This window comes from Caretta caretta, chromosome 14 (genome assembly GCF_965140235.1).
Source record: "Caretta caretta isolate rCarCar2 chromosome 14, rCarCar1.hap1, whole genome shotgun sequence".
In the NCBI taxonomy this organism is placed as follows: domain Eukaryota; kingdom Metazoa; phylum Chordata; order Testudines; family Cheloniidae; genus Caretta; species Caretta caretta.
Genome location: NC_134219.1, coordinates 29,006,786 through 29,020,876, shown reverse-complemented (window position 1 = coordinate 29,020,876; position 14,091 = coordinate 29,006,786). Strand labels below are relative to the sequence as shown.

General features: G+C 44.2%; 1 long non-coding RNA gene across 1 annotated transcript in view; it reads right to left on the bottom strand.

Annotated features, from left to right (window-relative positions):
* Nucleotides 1-11,400: 11,400 nt before the first annotated feature.
* LOC142069068 (uncharacterized) overlaps nucleotides 11,401-14,091 on the bottom strand; it is a 3,624-nt gene continuing 933 nt past the window's right edge. Inside the window, exons 2-3 of the long non-coding RNA XR_012664942.1 lie at nucleotides 13,969-14,080; nucleotides 11,401-12,374 (exon numbers count right to left, since the gene is read on the bottom strand). This is a non-coding gene — a long non-coding RNA (uncharacterized LOC142069068). The remainder of the gene's footprint in view (nucleotides 12,375-13,968; nucleotides 14,081-14,091) is intronic.

Sequence of the window (14,091 nt, the reverse complement as noted above, 5' to 3'; positions counted from 1 at the left end):
CTGTACCTCTGCTGTCATTTCCAGCTGCTCCCTTTTTGCTCGGCCTGAGCTCACCTTGTATTGTGGTGCCAGCAGGAGCAAACAGCACAGAGCCCAGCAGGTGGTTACCATAAAGATAACCCAGCAGGGATCTGGACCTCTGAGGTCCCCCTGCTGAGAGGGTCATGACAGTGCACTCTGCATGGACCTGTCCACGGGGACCACTACTAGGACACAAGGCAGCAGCCCAGCCAGATGCCCTGTTGCTAGTACATTATTCCTGCACCCCAGCAATGGCCCTGGCTAGGAGCTGATTCCTGGGGCAATTCAAGTGACAGGTTAATCTCTAAGGCCCTGAATGGTTTGGGTCCTGCTTTCCTCAGAGCTCCTTCTCTCTCCACATGCCATTGCGCCAGCTGAGACAACAGAGCTCATATCTACTAGATGTACCTAGGAAGGGGACTCCCTGCAGGGCGTGCTCAGCAATGGAGGGCTCCGATTCTGGAATTGGCTTCTTGCGGCCCAACAGAGTCCCTGTCCCTGACGGTTAGGTTCCATGCCAGGCCCGTGTTGTCTCCCCAGTGGCTGGGCAGCGAGGGTGTTGATGGGGCACTGATCAGCTCTGAGGGGAGGTCACGCAGCACTCGCAGTTTGAAGGATTCAACTCTTCATATTTTAGTCTCCCAAACAGTTCTCCTAGTTTTCACCCTCTGAATCCCCTTTTACTCTTCCCCTCTCTGAGGTTTCCTTTCTCCCTAGCACAGGGACTGACATGTCTGGTTTGTCCCTTTCATTCAAACAGATGACAAGTCAGGGAATGAGGAGGAGAATTCTCTAGTTACACCACAGAGATCCAAAGGGAAAGTTTCCAAGAGTCTTGAGCAGGTGAAGGGCAAAGTCTGTGAGAGCCAGCACAGGTCAGAGAAAAAAAAAAAAAAGCAGTCAGGGAACAGATGGGGTCAGTTCTCTCCTAAGGGGAAAGGTGACACACACCAGGACAGCAAACACCACAGACGAGGAAGGTGAAAATCTTGTGTTGAATGTGGGAAAAACTTCAGCAGTAGGTCAGCCCTCTTCAGACCCAACCGAATCCACACAGGAGAAACCCCACCAGTGCCCTTGCTGCAGGAAAAGCTATGGTGTCCACTCAAGCCTCATTGTCCACCAGAGAATACACACGGGTGAGAGTACAAAACCAGCTTCAGGACCAGCATGACCCTCACTAAACACAGAAAACCCACACAGGAGAGAAACCGTACATCTGCTCAAGTGCAGGAAAAACCTCCGGGCAAACTCAACCCTCACTATCCATTGGTGATTCCATACAAGAGGGAAGCCCTACAAATGCCCCAACTGCAGGAAAGGCCTCAGGGACAGCTCACCCCTCACTGAGCATCGGAGGAGCAATTGTGTCAGAGTCCTGTCTAGGGATGGCTGGAAGGAACGATAGAGCTGTTGATTCCCCGCAAATATCAGTAATGTTCAGCTCTCAAGTGTCTGCCTGGGAGACGGCAGAAGCTGACCTGTAAACTGATTGCTAGACCGAGAGGTTCATCAAACCCCATGCAGAGGAAGAGAAGTCCCAATTGACACTTGGCTGCAGAGCTGCTGAGTTTTTCTGTTTCCTGCCAACCTTTCCATGGGAGGAGAGAGAAGGGGCCTTCCCATTGTGCTCTCTGCACTGAAACTCCTTTCAGTGTTTCTAAGCTCTCTTACCTGCCTGAGGGCCTCTCGGGGTCTTCTTTTCTGAAGAATCCTCAGAGTCCAGGACACAGGGCTCTTCCTCTTGGTCCATGTGGCAGATGGGGTCTGATTTGGGGCTTAGGGATTCTGCTCATCAGAAGGAAACGGGTGAGATCAGTGGGCTAGGTCGCCATTCAGCATTTCCCACAAGAGATCAACCCATAATGTCACACCCAGCCCCTTTCTCTGCAGGGAGGACATCTGATCCTCACAGATGGGGAACATGTTCATGAGACCCCGTGGGAGAGCCTAGTGCCTGCAGGGAGAGGTGCCGTGTGTCTCCTGGGGTAAACTCATGGATCCCCAGCAGCTTATTATCTGAGAGCAGATAATAAGCTGCTTGTCACAACACCGCAGAGGGCCAGCGACCCCAGGGATGGAACCAGAGGCACCAGAGTATGGGGGGGGCAAGACCCTCCCACTTCTTACTGGCTGAAAGGGTGAGTGAGCAGGGGCAGGGTGCAGAGAACAGCGAGTGGGGGACGGTGTCGCAGAAGCGGAACCTCGGGAGAAAAGGTGGTGCTAGGGTGGGATCTCTGGGGCATGGAGGGTGGGGGCGGGGCCACAGTTCGGGCACCATTGGCCCCCCACACACTTTTAGGAAGCTTCCACCGCCCCTAAATGGAACCAGCCCCAGACAGGGGACACAGGGAGTCACTCTCTTTTGAAACCCTGGGGATGTCCAGATTAACACTGAGTCCTGAGTTTCCGTCCCAGTGGGATGAGGTGTAGAGGTTACCCTCTCTCTCACACAGGGCCTAGGACCCGCAAGTGCTGATCGCCCCAGATATCTAAGGGGCAGGGGCTGTAGGATCCTGGAGCTGAAGGTGACCTGCAGAGCCCACCCAGATCCTAACACCCAAGGAGACAGGGATACTTACTCTGCGAGGTCACAGTCTCCTAATTCTCCTGCATGACTAGATGACCTCCTGAGGTCCCTTCCAATCCTGATATTCTGTGAGTCTATGACGTCCCTGTGGAGGGCTCTCTAACAGGATCCAGCAGAACCCCCTGCCCCTCGGTAAAATACACAGCCACCTCCTCGAAGGTCACCAGTCCCTGACACAGCCAGAGTCCCCCTCTCAGAACCTGCTGCCCCCGCCACAGTCCCACCAGCTCACTCACAGACATCTCTACTCCAATCTCAACTGCATTATGCTTTTCAGTGGCACTTTTCCATCCTGTGATCCCTGGGATAGACTGACCTCCCAGTAATTCCTCTCCCTTCCCACTCAGACCTATTGCTTTCTCCCTGTTGTTATCCCATTGTCAGTGCCCAGTCAGGTATCTAACACTGTCGAAAACACTCTGCACTAACAAATGAATTCAGCCTTGAGTTCCCAGTGCTGTTGGTTCTCCAGCCTCCTTCCTCAAGAGCTGGGTAGCCACAGAGAGAAATAATTTTTTACTTCATAACATTAGAAGTATCCGGAAGGGTCTCACGGGGCCTAAGTCGAATACTATTTAATATTTTCATTAACGACTTGGCTAATGACGTGGACACTATGCTTATAAAAACTGCAGATGAAACCAAGCTGGGAGGGGTTGAAAGCACTTTGGAGGCCAGAATTAGAATTCAAAATGACCTCGATAAATTGCAGAATTGGTGTGAAATCAACAAGATGAAATTAAATAAAGACAAATGCACCATAGTACTCTTAGAAAGGAAAAATCAAATGAGCAAATACAAAAGGGGGAATACCTGGCCAGGCATTAGTACTGAAGAAAAGCATACAGGAGCTATAGTGGATCCCAAGCTGAACAGGCTGCAACAATGTGAAGCCGTTGTGAAAAAGACTAGTATCATTCTTGGGTGAATGAACACGAATGTCGTATGTAAGACACCAGAGCTAACTGTTCCACTCTCCTCTGCACCCGTGAGGCCTCAGCTGGAGTACCGTGTCCAGTTTTTAGCGTCACACTCTTAAGAAAGATGTGGACAAACTGAAAAGAGACCAGAGAAGAGCAAAACAAATGATAAAAGGTTCAGAAAACCTGACCTATGAAGAAAGGTTAAATAACCTGGGCATGTTTAGACATGAGAAAAGAAACCTGAGGGGGGACCTGATAACAGTCTTCAAATATGTTAACTGTTGTTATAAAAAGGACAGTGATCAGTTGTTCTCCATGTCCACTGAAGGTAGGACAAGAAGTAATGGGCTTAATCTGCAGCAAGGGAGATTGAGATTAGATATTAGGAAAACCTTGCTAAACTATAAGGATAGTTAAATTCTGAAAGAGGTTACCTGGTGAGGTTGTGGAATCCCCATCACCAGAGGTTTTTAAGAACAGGTTGGATAAACACCTGTCAGGAACAGTAACGTATACTTGGGCCTGCCTCGGCACAGGGGGCTGGAGTAGATGACCTCTCAAGATCCCTTCCAGCCCTATATTTCTGTGATTCTATGACTGGTCATTTATTTCTTAGGAGTGGTAAGAGAATCTATCCATTCTGTGGTGGTGATCTTTAGTGATATTTAGTGTGATGAAGCAAGAAACTTCCAACCAGCACAGCAAGGGTTAAAGAAAACCTGTGGGCCCAGCTAGCCCCATCCTGCTATACCTGCAGCCAATGCCAGGCCTGGAGAGGGGATAAAAGAAGGGAGCTTGGCTCAGTTCAGGGCTGATTGGGGAAGAGACAGGAGTGAGTTGTCTCCCTGCCTGAAGAGATGGCACACTGGCTCCCCAACCAAGGGAGGCTGTGGAGGAACCTCCAGCCTGGGAAGTAACTGGCTGAGTGAACCCCAGAGACATTGTGTGGCTCAACCTCACCAGTTAGTGGCTGTCCTGCCTGAAGGAGTCTGGGACCACAGCGAGGTTCTGTCTGCACTCCAGAGGGAATCCTGTGGGAAGCAAGCTGCCTGGTAGATTGGACTAGAGGGGCCATGCCGCAAACTGAATGGACTGGTAATAAGTAGCCCAGGACAGTGGCTTCTCCCTGCCGGGAGGGACACCAACCCCACTGTTCAGGGTTTGACATACAGGGCTCTGGGCTGGGACCTGGTGAAGATGGAGGGCCTGGATCCCCCTATCCTCCACCCAAGCTTAAAGGCTGAGGCTACTCAGCCAGCAGGGGGCTGAGATATAGTGGGTATAGTGTATTTAGATTTCAGAAAGCCTTTGACAAGGTCCCTCATCAAAGGCTCTTAAGCAAACTAAGCTGTCATGGGATAAGAGGGAAGGTTCTCTCATGGACTGGTAACTTGTTAAAAGAGAGGAAACAAAGGGTAGGAATAAACCATCAGTTTTCAAAATGGAGAGCAGTAAATAGTGGTGTCCCCCAGGGGTCTGTACTGGGACCAGTACTGTTCAACGCATTCATAAATGATCTGGAAAAAGGGGTAAACAGTGAGGTGTCAAAATTTGCAGATGATACAAAACTACTCAAGATAGTTAAGTCCAAAGCAGACTGTGAAGAGCTCCAAAGGGATCTCACAAAACTGGGTGACTGGGCAACAAAATGGCAGATGAAATTCAATGTTAATAAATACAAAGTAATGCACACTGGAAAACATTATCTCAACTATACATATAAAATGATGGGGTCTAAGTTAGCCATTACCACTCAAGAGAGAGATCTTGGAGTCATTGAGTGGATGTTTTCAGAGAACTATCCACAATGTGCAGCGGCAGTCAAAAAAGCAAACAGAATGTTGGGAATCATTAAGAAAGGGATAGATAATAAGACAGAAAAGATCATATTGCCTCTATATAAATGCATGGTACACCTGCATCTTGAATACTGCGTGCAGATGTGGTTGCCCCATCTCAAAAAAGACATACTGGAATTGGAAAAGGTTCAGAAAAGGCCAACAAAAACTATTAGGAGTATGGAACAGCTTCCATATGAGGCGTGATTAATAAGACTGTGACTTTTCATCTTGGAAAAGAGATGACTAAGGGGGGACATGATCGAGGTCTATAAAATCATGACTGGTGTGGAGAAAGTAGATAAGGAAGTGTTGTTTACTCCTTCTCATAACACAAGAACTAGGGGTCACCAAATGAAATTGATAGGCAGCAGATTTAAAACAAACAAAAGGAAGTATTTTTTCACAAAATGCACAGTCAACCTGTGGAACTCCTTGCCAGAGGATGTTGAGAAGGCCAAGACTATAACAGGGTTCAAAAAAGAACTAGATAAGTTCATGGAGGGTAGGTCCATCAATGGCTATTAGCCAGGATGGGCAGGGATGGTGTCCCTAACCTCTGTTTTCCAGAAGCTGGGAATGAGCGGCAGAGGATGGATCACTTGATGATCACCTGTTCTGTTCATTCCCTCTGGGGCACCTGGCATTGGCCACTGTTGAAAGACGAATACTGGGCTAGATGGACCTTTGGTCTGACCCCAATATCGCGGTTCTTATGTTCTTATGTAACCAGTAGGCTGCCCAGTCACCCAAGCCCTGTTCTAGTGAGTAACAGTATTTTTTGTAATTAAAAACTTAGTAACTGATAAGTTACTAATTAAAAACATTAAGTCTAACTACTTGCTGTACAATTATGGGAAATTACTAAATAATTCACATACTTAGTAGGGCTGTCAAAAGATTAATTGTGATTTAAAACAATTAATTGCAATTAATCACAGTTTTAATTGCACTGTTAAACAATAACAGAATACCAATTTAAATTTATTATAAATATTTTTAGATGTTTTTCTACATTTTCAAAAGAATACTGATTTAAATTACAATGCAGAATACAAAGTGTAGAGTGCCCACTTTATATTTTTTATTACAAATATTTGCACAGTAAAAAATAAATGAAAGAGTGCTATATACAAGTCAAAGTATGAAGGGGCATACAAATGTTTAGAATATCTGGCATGTAAATACGTTGCAATGCTGGCTAAAAAAGTGTCGCACGAATACCTTTTCTCACTTTCAGAGGACATCGTAAAGAAGTAGCAGGCAGCATTATCTCACATAAATGTAAACAAACTTGTTTGTCTTGGCAATAGGCTGAACAAGAAGTAGGACTGAGTGGACTTGCAGGCTCTAAAGTTTTACATTGTTGTTTTTTTTGTGTGCAGTTGTGTAGAAAAATAATTCTTTAGTTGTAAGTTGCACTTTCATGATAAGAGGTTGCACTTCAGTACTTGTATGAGGTGAACTGAAAAACACTATTTCTTTTGTTTGTTTTTTATAGTGCAAATATTTGTAATAAAAGATAAGAATATAAAGTGCTGTACTCTTTGTATTGTTGTAATTGAAATCAATATATTTGAAAATGTAGAAAAACATCCAAAAATATTTATAATTTAAATTAGTATTCTATTGTTTAACAGTACAATTAAAACTGCAATTAATCATGACTAATTTTTTAGTAGAGTTAATTTGTTTCAAGTTAATTGCTTGAGTTAACTGCGACTGACAGCCCTAATTCCAACTGAGTTATGGTAAAAATGAGAATGTAAGCAATTTTTCAGTAATTGTGTGCTGTGACACTTTTGTACTTTTATGTCTGATTGTGTAAGCAAGTAGTTTTTAAATGAGGTAAAACGTGGGGGTACACAAGACAAATCAGACTCCTGAAAGGAGTACAGTGATCTGGAAAAGCTGAGAGCCACTGCTGTAGGCCTTAGGCAGTGCAAACCATTAGCACAGGTCATACTTTAAGATACTATGGATAATACCAACCCATCTAAATTAAAAAGGTTTACACAAAAGATGTAAAGGGCTGTGACTGAAACCAGGAATTGCCAGGTGAGGAGAACACACAGCTACATGTTTTACAACAGGGATCAGAACAGGAACAACTGGAACTAGTCTGATCCACTCAAAGATTTCTCTGCCCTAGCCAGGATCTCCAATCCTGTCACTGTCTGGGCAGACATCTGCACCTGCATGGAACACCACTCCAAACACTACAGCCCTAAGGAAAGGGTAACTCTGGTTGTAAGTGCATGGAATAATTTCAGCTCCTTTCACTCTAATCCATCAGAAATTGTTTGCCATGGGTCAAGGCAAGGGAGAGGGTGGGGGATGCAATTTCTAAGGCATTTGTGACACCCTTCACATAGTGCAGCCCCCACCTTTCCTCAGCTCTGGTCTGAGGGATGCAAATTCTGAAGGATGAAAGATTTCAGAAATTGCATCTCCCTCCTGCTTTCCACCATGGTGTGGCAAGATGGTGTCTCAATTTTTGGCTGGTATCTTTGGCTCACCAGATAAGTCCTTCTCCTCCCAAACGAAGAGAGAATTTGGTATCCACTATTCAGCTCTAAAAGTTGTAAGAATTCATTTATATTTTAGAAGATATTCCACCATATTTAGACCATTTCTTTGATCCCAGTTAGATTCCAGTAGGGATCCTTTTAAACCCTGGCACCTCTCCTAAGTCTCACAGGGCTCTCTTAATAACTCTCAGACAGCAACCTCCTCCATTGTTATTGACATAGGTGGGCAAATGATTCTCAATCTGAGAGGAAACTCAGGTAAGGACTTAGAGCAAACATTTCCCCTCCAAAACCAAAAGTTCTTGCAGTTTTAAAGGGGGACGAGAAACAAAAACAATCAGAGGATTGTATATCATTTAGATAAATACAAAGTATTATTTCCCACCTGCTTGCCATTCACACAGGGAGCCCCACATGATGCTACTTTAACAGGAATAAGGAGGGGATGGAAGAGCCAGAATATTCCAGAAATGTCCATCCCCTGTTGCTGGCAAAGAATAGCCAATATGTTCCCAGAAGCAGCCATGGCTCAGCACTGCAGGAATGAAAACCACCACAGAGACCATTTGTCCTGAACTTTTAGGATCTCTCAGGGTGAAAGTGGTCATGAGAACGTGAGGGGTTAATATACAGGAATATAGGATTGTTATAAGTGATGGAGGTTTTCAGCCACAATAAAACAATCCATCAGGGTCTGACCAGCTGCCTTGTTAACAGCTGGGAGACATCGTACGCTGAAATGGAGAAGCACCTGTCTTTGATGTTTATTAAATATTGAGCCAGTAGCTTTCATCAGGAAACATGTTGATTTTAGGAGGTAAAAGGGAAACAATTGGACTCTCTAATGTAAGCGGGGAAAGTTGATCAATGGGGAGTTTAACTCCCCCCGCCCCCCAACCAGGTGGTGCCACAGGACAAGAGTTTCCCTCCAAAATAAGAAATTGCTTCTATTAAAAAAATGTGGAAAACACTAAAATCTGAGGACATTTTATAGCACTACTTGTAAATTAGATGGAAAATAGAAAATCAATTGAGATTTTATAATTAAAAACCAGCAGAAAGAAGGGGCAAAATCTACGGGGGTCAATGTTCAGTAGCTAGAGGGGAAAATGGGTGAAATCAGAGAGGATTTGAAATTCATAGTAGAGTGTTGGATTAGATAGAAAGTGGCACCATATGAGGAGATTTTATATCAGTGTTTGATACAAGTATCAAAATGCTTGGTACAAGTGTTTGATACATGACACAAAATCTGAGGAGATAGAACATTAGTAACGGAAAATGAGAAAGTGTTCCCATCAGCCACAGACATTCACTTTTCATGGCCTCTCTTTTGGGCCTGCCATGCCCTGTCATTGACAGAGAACAGCCAGTCACCCCATTCCCTCTCCAGAGCTGTCTGCATCTCAATACGGAGGGGAGCAAGTCCCATACCATTCATCTGTCACAAGTATTTGAGACCCTTTGGGATTAAAGCAGTGATGGGAATGTGAGGGGTTAATCCGGCGGGATTGTTATAAGCAATGGGAACTTGTGGCAACTCCGGGAACTGGGATAGGGACCCAGACAGGAACAGAACAACTCCCAGTGGAAGGATCACCTATAACCCCTCATTCTGCTCTATCTATAAAGCAGTCTGCAAAGGGGAGGAAAGGATTCTGAGATGTGAGGGGGAAAGTTGATCATTGGGGAGTTCAACCCCTGGCTTCGTTCCCCATGTCTGTGCCCACTGGGGGAATTTAATCACACACCCCTCACATTCCCCATCTGGGATAATGACTCAGTTTCCTTCAAAACCAGGAGAAGCTGCTGCATTCCAAAAGGGTGATTAGAAAAATAAAAATCGGAGAGAGTTTTATATCAATATTGGACGATTAGAGACAAAATTGAAAACTGTGAGGGAATTTTATCATAATATATTTAGCATAATGAGAGAGAAAGGAGCAAAATCAAAGGGGAAATGTATATCCTATTTGATAATTAGGTCAAAACGAGGCAAAATCTGAGAGGATTTTATATAAATATTTGCTCATTAGTGGGGGTAAAGGGATAAAGCAAATTAGAATTTATATTAGTATTTGATAATTAGTACTTGATAATCAGTCCAAAAAATTAAATGGAGCAGTTTTCTATCAAAAATGCAGATTTGTCAAAATCAAAATGTTTTCTGGGAATGTGTCAATTTCAATTAATTTTTGATGGAAAAAGTCAAAATGTTTCATTTTAATGTTTTTGTTTCATTTTAATAATATTGAAACATTTTTATTCCAGATTTTTCATTTCAATCCATTTAGATTTTTACATCTGATTGAGATACTAATTGTAACACATTATATTTCACATAGGTGTCATTTTTATATTTTAACTGGGCCAACTTGTCAGGCACTACTTGAACTCCCCAGCTGATCAATTCCAAATGTTCAGGTAATGTTCTAGTCATCCATGGGCAGAAGAACCCTATTATTAATTTTGGTGAAAACTGAAAAAACTGGAAGGGGAAAAGCTGAGGACCTAGGGAGCCTCCTTTTCCCTGGTTAGCACAGCCACAGAGCTTCAAGCACCTCTGTAATTCTCTGGCTGATGGCAGACGTTATCACCTTCCAGCATAACAATACACCATCTCATCTCTGACCCCTCTGGCTATAGTTTTAACATGTCAATTCCCTGAATGACAAAAGGGTGGAAAGGAAGGAGGGAACTTGGGGGGATTAGGAGCATGCAAACAGCCCAGGTGGTGGGAGGGGGAGGAGGGTAATGGGGCTCCCTGGTATGGCAGGAGTGGGGAATGGGGCACAAAGAACCATTAGCAGGGGGGACATTGGGGGACCAAGGTATGCGAGGAAAGGAGGGCATGTGGGAAGGGGGTACACATGCAGCTGCTGGCCTGAAGGAGGGGGCGGAATTGGGGACCCTGCTATGGGAGAAAGGGATGGGGGGGCAGACAGAACCCCTGGGAGGGGGGAGCTTGGGGGACCCTGGTATGAGGAGGATGGGGAAGAGCCCCAGCCATGAGGGAGGGGATGGGGGGTTTTGCAGGAAGTTCCTGAAATACAGGCGGATGGGAGGGTGGCAGACAATGAGCTGGTGGGTGGGGGAATATGGAGGGTTTCAGGGAGCCCAGTTTGTGCAATAAGCTCAGTCTACAGAAGCTGTAAAGGAGTTACATGAGAACATAAGACTGGCCAGACAACTGAGTCAGATCAAAGGTCCATCTAGCCCAGTATCCTGTCTTCCAGCAGTGGCCAATGCCAAGTGCCCCAGAGGGAATGAACAAAACAGGCACTCATGAATTGTAATGGAGGTAGGTTTGCAGTTGGTATGGTGTTGATTTATTTAAAAATGTAGGAGTGTTCCCTACATTTCCCTTCAAGCTGCAGTGGGGGAGGTTTAGATTGGATATTAGGAAAAACTTTTTCACTAAGAGGGTGGTGAAACACTGGAATGCGTTACCTAGGGAGGTGGTAGAATCTCCTTCCTTAGAGGTTTTTAAGGTCAGGCTTGACAAAGCCCTGGCTGGGATGATTTAACTGGGAATTGGTCCTGCTTCGAGCAGGGGGTTGGACTAGATGACCTTCTGGGGTCCCTTCCAACCCTTATATTCTATGATTCTATGATAGTGTGTGCAATTTTAATGGGATGCTCATGGATGCTGGTCAGAGCTGAGGCCGCAATATCTGCTGGTTGTTGCCCTGCAGAGCTATAATTTCATTCTTGCAAACATGCACCTGTTTAACTTTCTGCACATGTTATTCCCACTGAAATCAATATGATTACTCAGAAGCTTGAAGTGAAATGTCTGCAAGATCAAGACTCATATTTGTAGTAATGGGAATACGAACTTTGAGGAGCATGCCTAAGGATTTAGATTTCTGCCTGGGTGGTGTTTGCTTTTCTCTGTTTCACATTTGCCTGGGGGTTGCATATAGGTTAACAAAGCAAACTTCATTATAATGTAGTTGTTTTATTTTTGAATGTATGTGGATTTGCTTTTCAGGCTGATCCAGAGGTGCTGTTAATGTGTAAATGATTTATTAGATTTTTCAGAAAGCATTTTGGGTCCGGTTTAGTTTCTGAGAATATAAAAGACTTGTATTCACTTGGGGGTCAGTTAAGTTTGTTAGGGAGGTACCCAAGGGGATTGTGTTGAAATATTCAATTCTGTGCACTTGGGGAGAACAGTGGGCCAAGTTTTCCCAAGAGGCTACTGACTCTGCTTTCCTTAATTTATGGGTACCTACCCTGAAACATCTTGGGCCTCGTTTCAGAAAGGCTGAGCTGCTACAACTCCTAACGAAATCTATGGCAATTCAACACTCCCTGAGAATCAGGCCTGTGGTGTCACAAGTCAGACACCCCAAAACTGAGGCATTCAAAGTCAGTGGAAACTTCTGAAAATGGGTGCAAACCCATACTTTCCTCTCTGAACATCACCTTTGAAAGCATCTTGGAGAACATCAGATGGGAATTTCTACTGTACAAAAGAAAATAAAAGAAAATAAATAAAATTAAAACCTTTACAGCTTTTTCTTATTCAAACATAAATAATTAGCTAAAAACATATTTTTCCCCTGTTGCAGGTCACATTTAAAAATTCATAGTGCATAGACTCACTGGTTTATCTAAGCTACAGCTCAGCAGCTGTCCAGATTAGGCAGTAGGATCTGGTCATAAGAACATGAGAACGGCCATACTGGGTCAGACCAAACGTCCATCCAGCCCAGTAACCTGTTTTCCGACAGTGGCCAATGCCAGGTGCCCCAGATGGAATGAACAGAACAGGTAAATCATCAAGTGACCCATCCCCTGTTGCACCTGTCTGGGTCAAAGAATTTGGTTTCTGATAAATCTCTAAATTAAGGAATACAAAATTTAAAAGCTCCTAAATCACTCCGGAGGCAAGTCCTATTGACTTTCAAAGGGATTTAAGATCTTAAATCACTGATGCATCCAATGAAGTGAACTGTAGCTCACGAAAGCTCATGCTCAAATAAATTTGTTAGTCTCTAAGGTGTCACAAGTACTCCTGTTCTTTTTGAGACACTAATCTGACCCAATCAGACTAATAAATAAATTGCTGATGGGGAAGGGGAAAGTGCTAACATAAGAGGTTAATATGTATCCATTTTTGTATTAAATTTGAAAGGCTTTTTCTACTCTGCACAAAAACCCAAAAACATTATTTTTAAAGCTATTATAAAGTTGTGTGATTGTATAAAAATATAAACAACTGTTTTAATGGACTTTTTTGAAGCACAAATATTCTAAAAATAGCTTAACATTCAACATGGCCTGGCCCTGCATGTGGCTAGAACCCTCCATATGGAATAATCATAAGCACATAAGAATGGCAATACTGGGTCAGACCAACGGTTCATCTAGCCTAGTATCCTGTCTTCCAACAGTGGCTAATGCCAGGTGCCCCAGAGGGAATGAACAGAACTGTGATTATCAAATTATCCATCCCCTGTTACCCATTCCCAGCTTCTGGCAAAGAGAGGCTAGGGACACTTGAAAGCATGGTTTTGAATCCCTGTCCATCCTGGCTAGTAGCTGTTGATGGACCTATCCTCCATGAACTTATCTAGTTCTTTTTTGAACTCTGATATAATCTTGGCCTTCACAACATCCTCTGGCAAGGAGTTCCACAGGTTGTCTGTGCCTTGTGTGAAGAAATACTTCCTTTTGTTTGTTTTAAACCTGCTGCCTATTAAAATCAGTTTGCTCAGATAAGCAAAAATATTGAGAACCTCTTCCAAGGGACACGCATGGATCATTTCAGGAGGTGTCCATCACATTATTACAGGGAGAAGAGTTTCTTTCAAAATGTTCATAGAAACACAAACAGTCCTAGTCCTTTTAGACCTGTCAAACTCCTGGAACAAACACATTCTTGTCAGGATTTTAATACTGGGGAGGTTTACCCCATCACTGCAGAGTCTGAGGGGAGGTTTGCAAGGGGGCTAGACTTTTAAATGATGAATGAACCCCACCGCTCTCCTCTTTTTGTTAGTCCCTTTACGTGCACAAAGACCGTTCAATCTATCACCTTTCACACCATTTCTCACCTCGCCCTCTCCACCTCTGTGTCGTTTTCCCCTCTTCCTTCCTCGCAACACCTCTGGGAACTGTTCTCAGCCCCTGCAGCCTCTCTTCTCACCTGCACCTCCAATCTGCATCCTGGAAGGAAA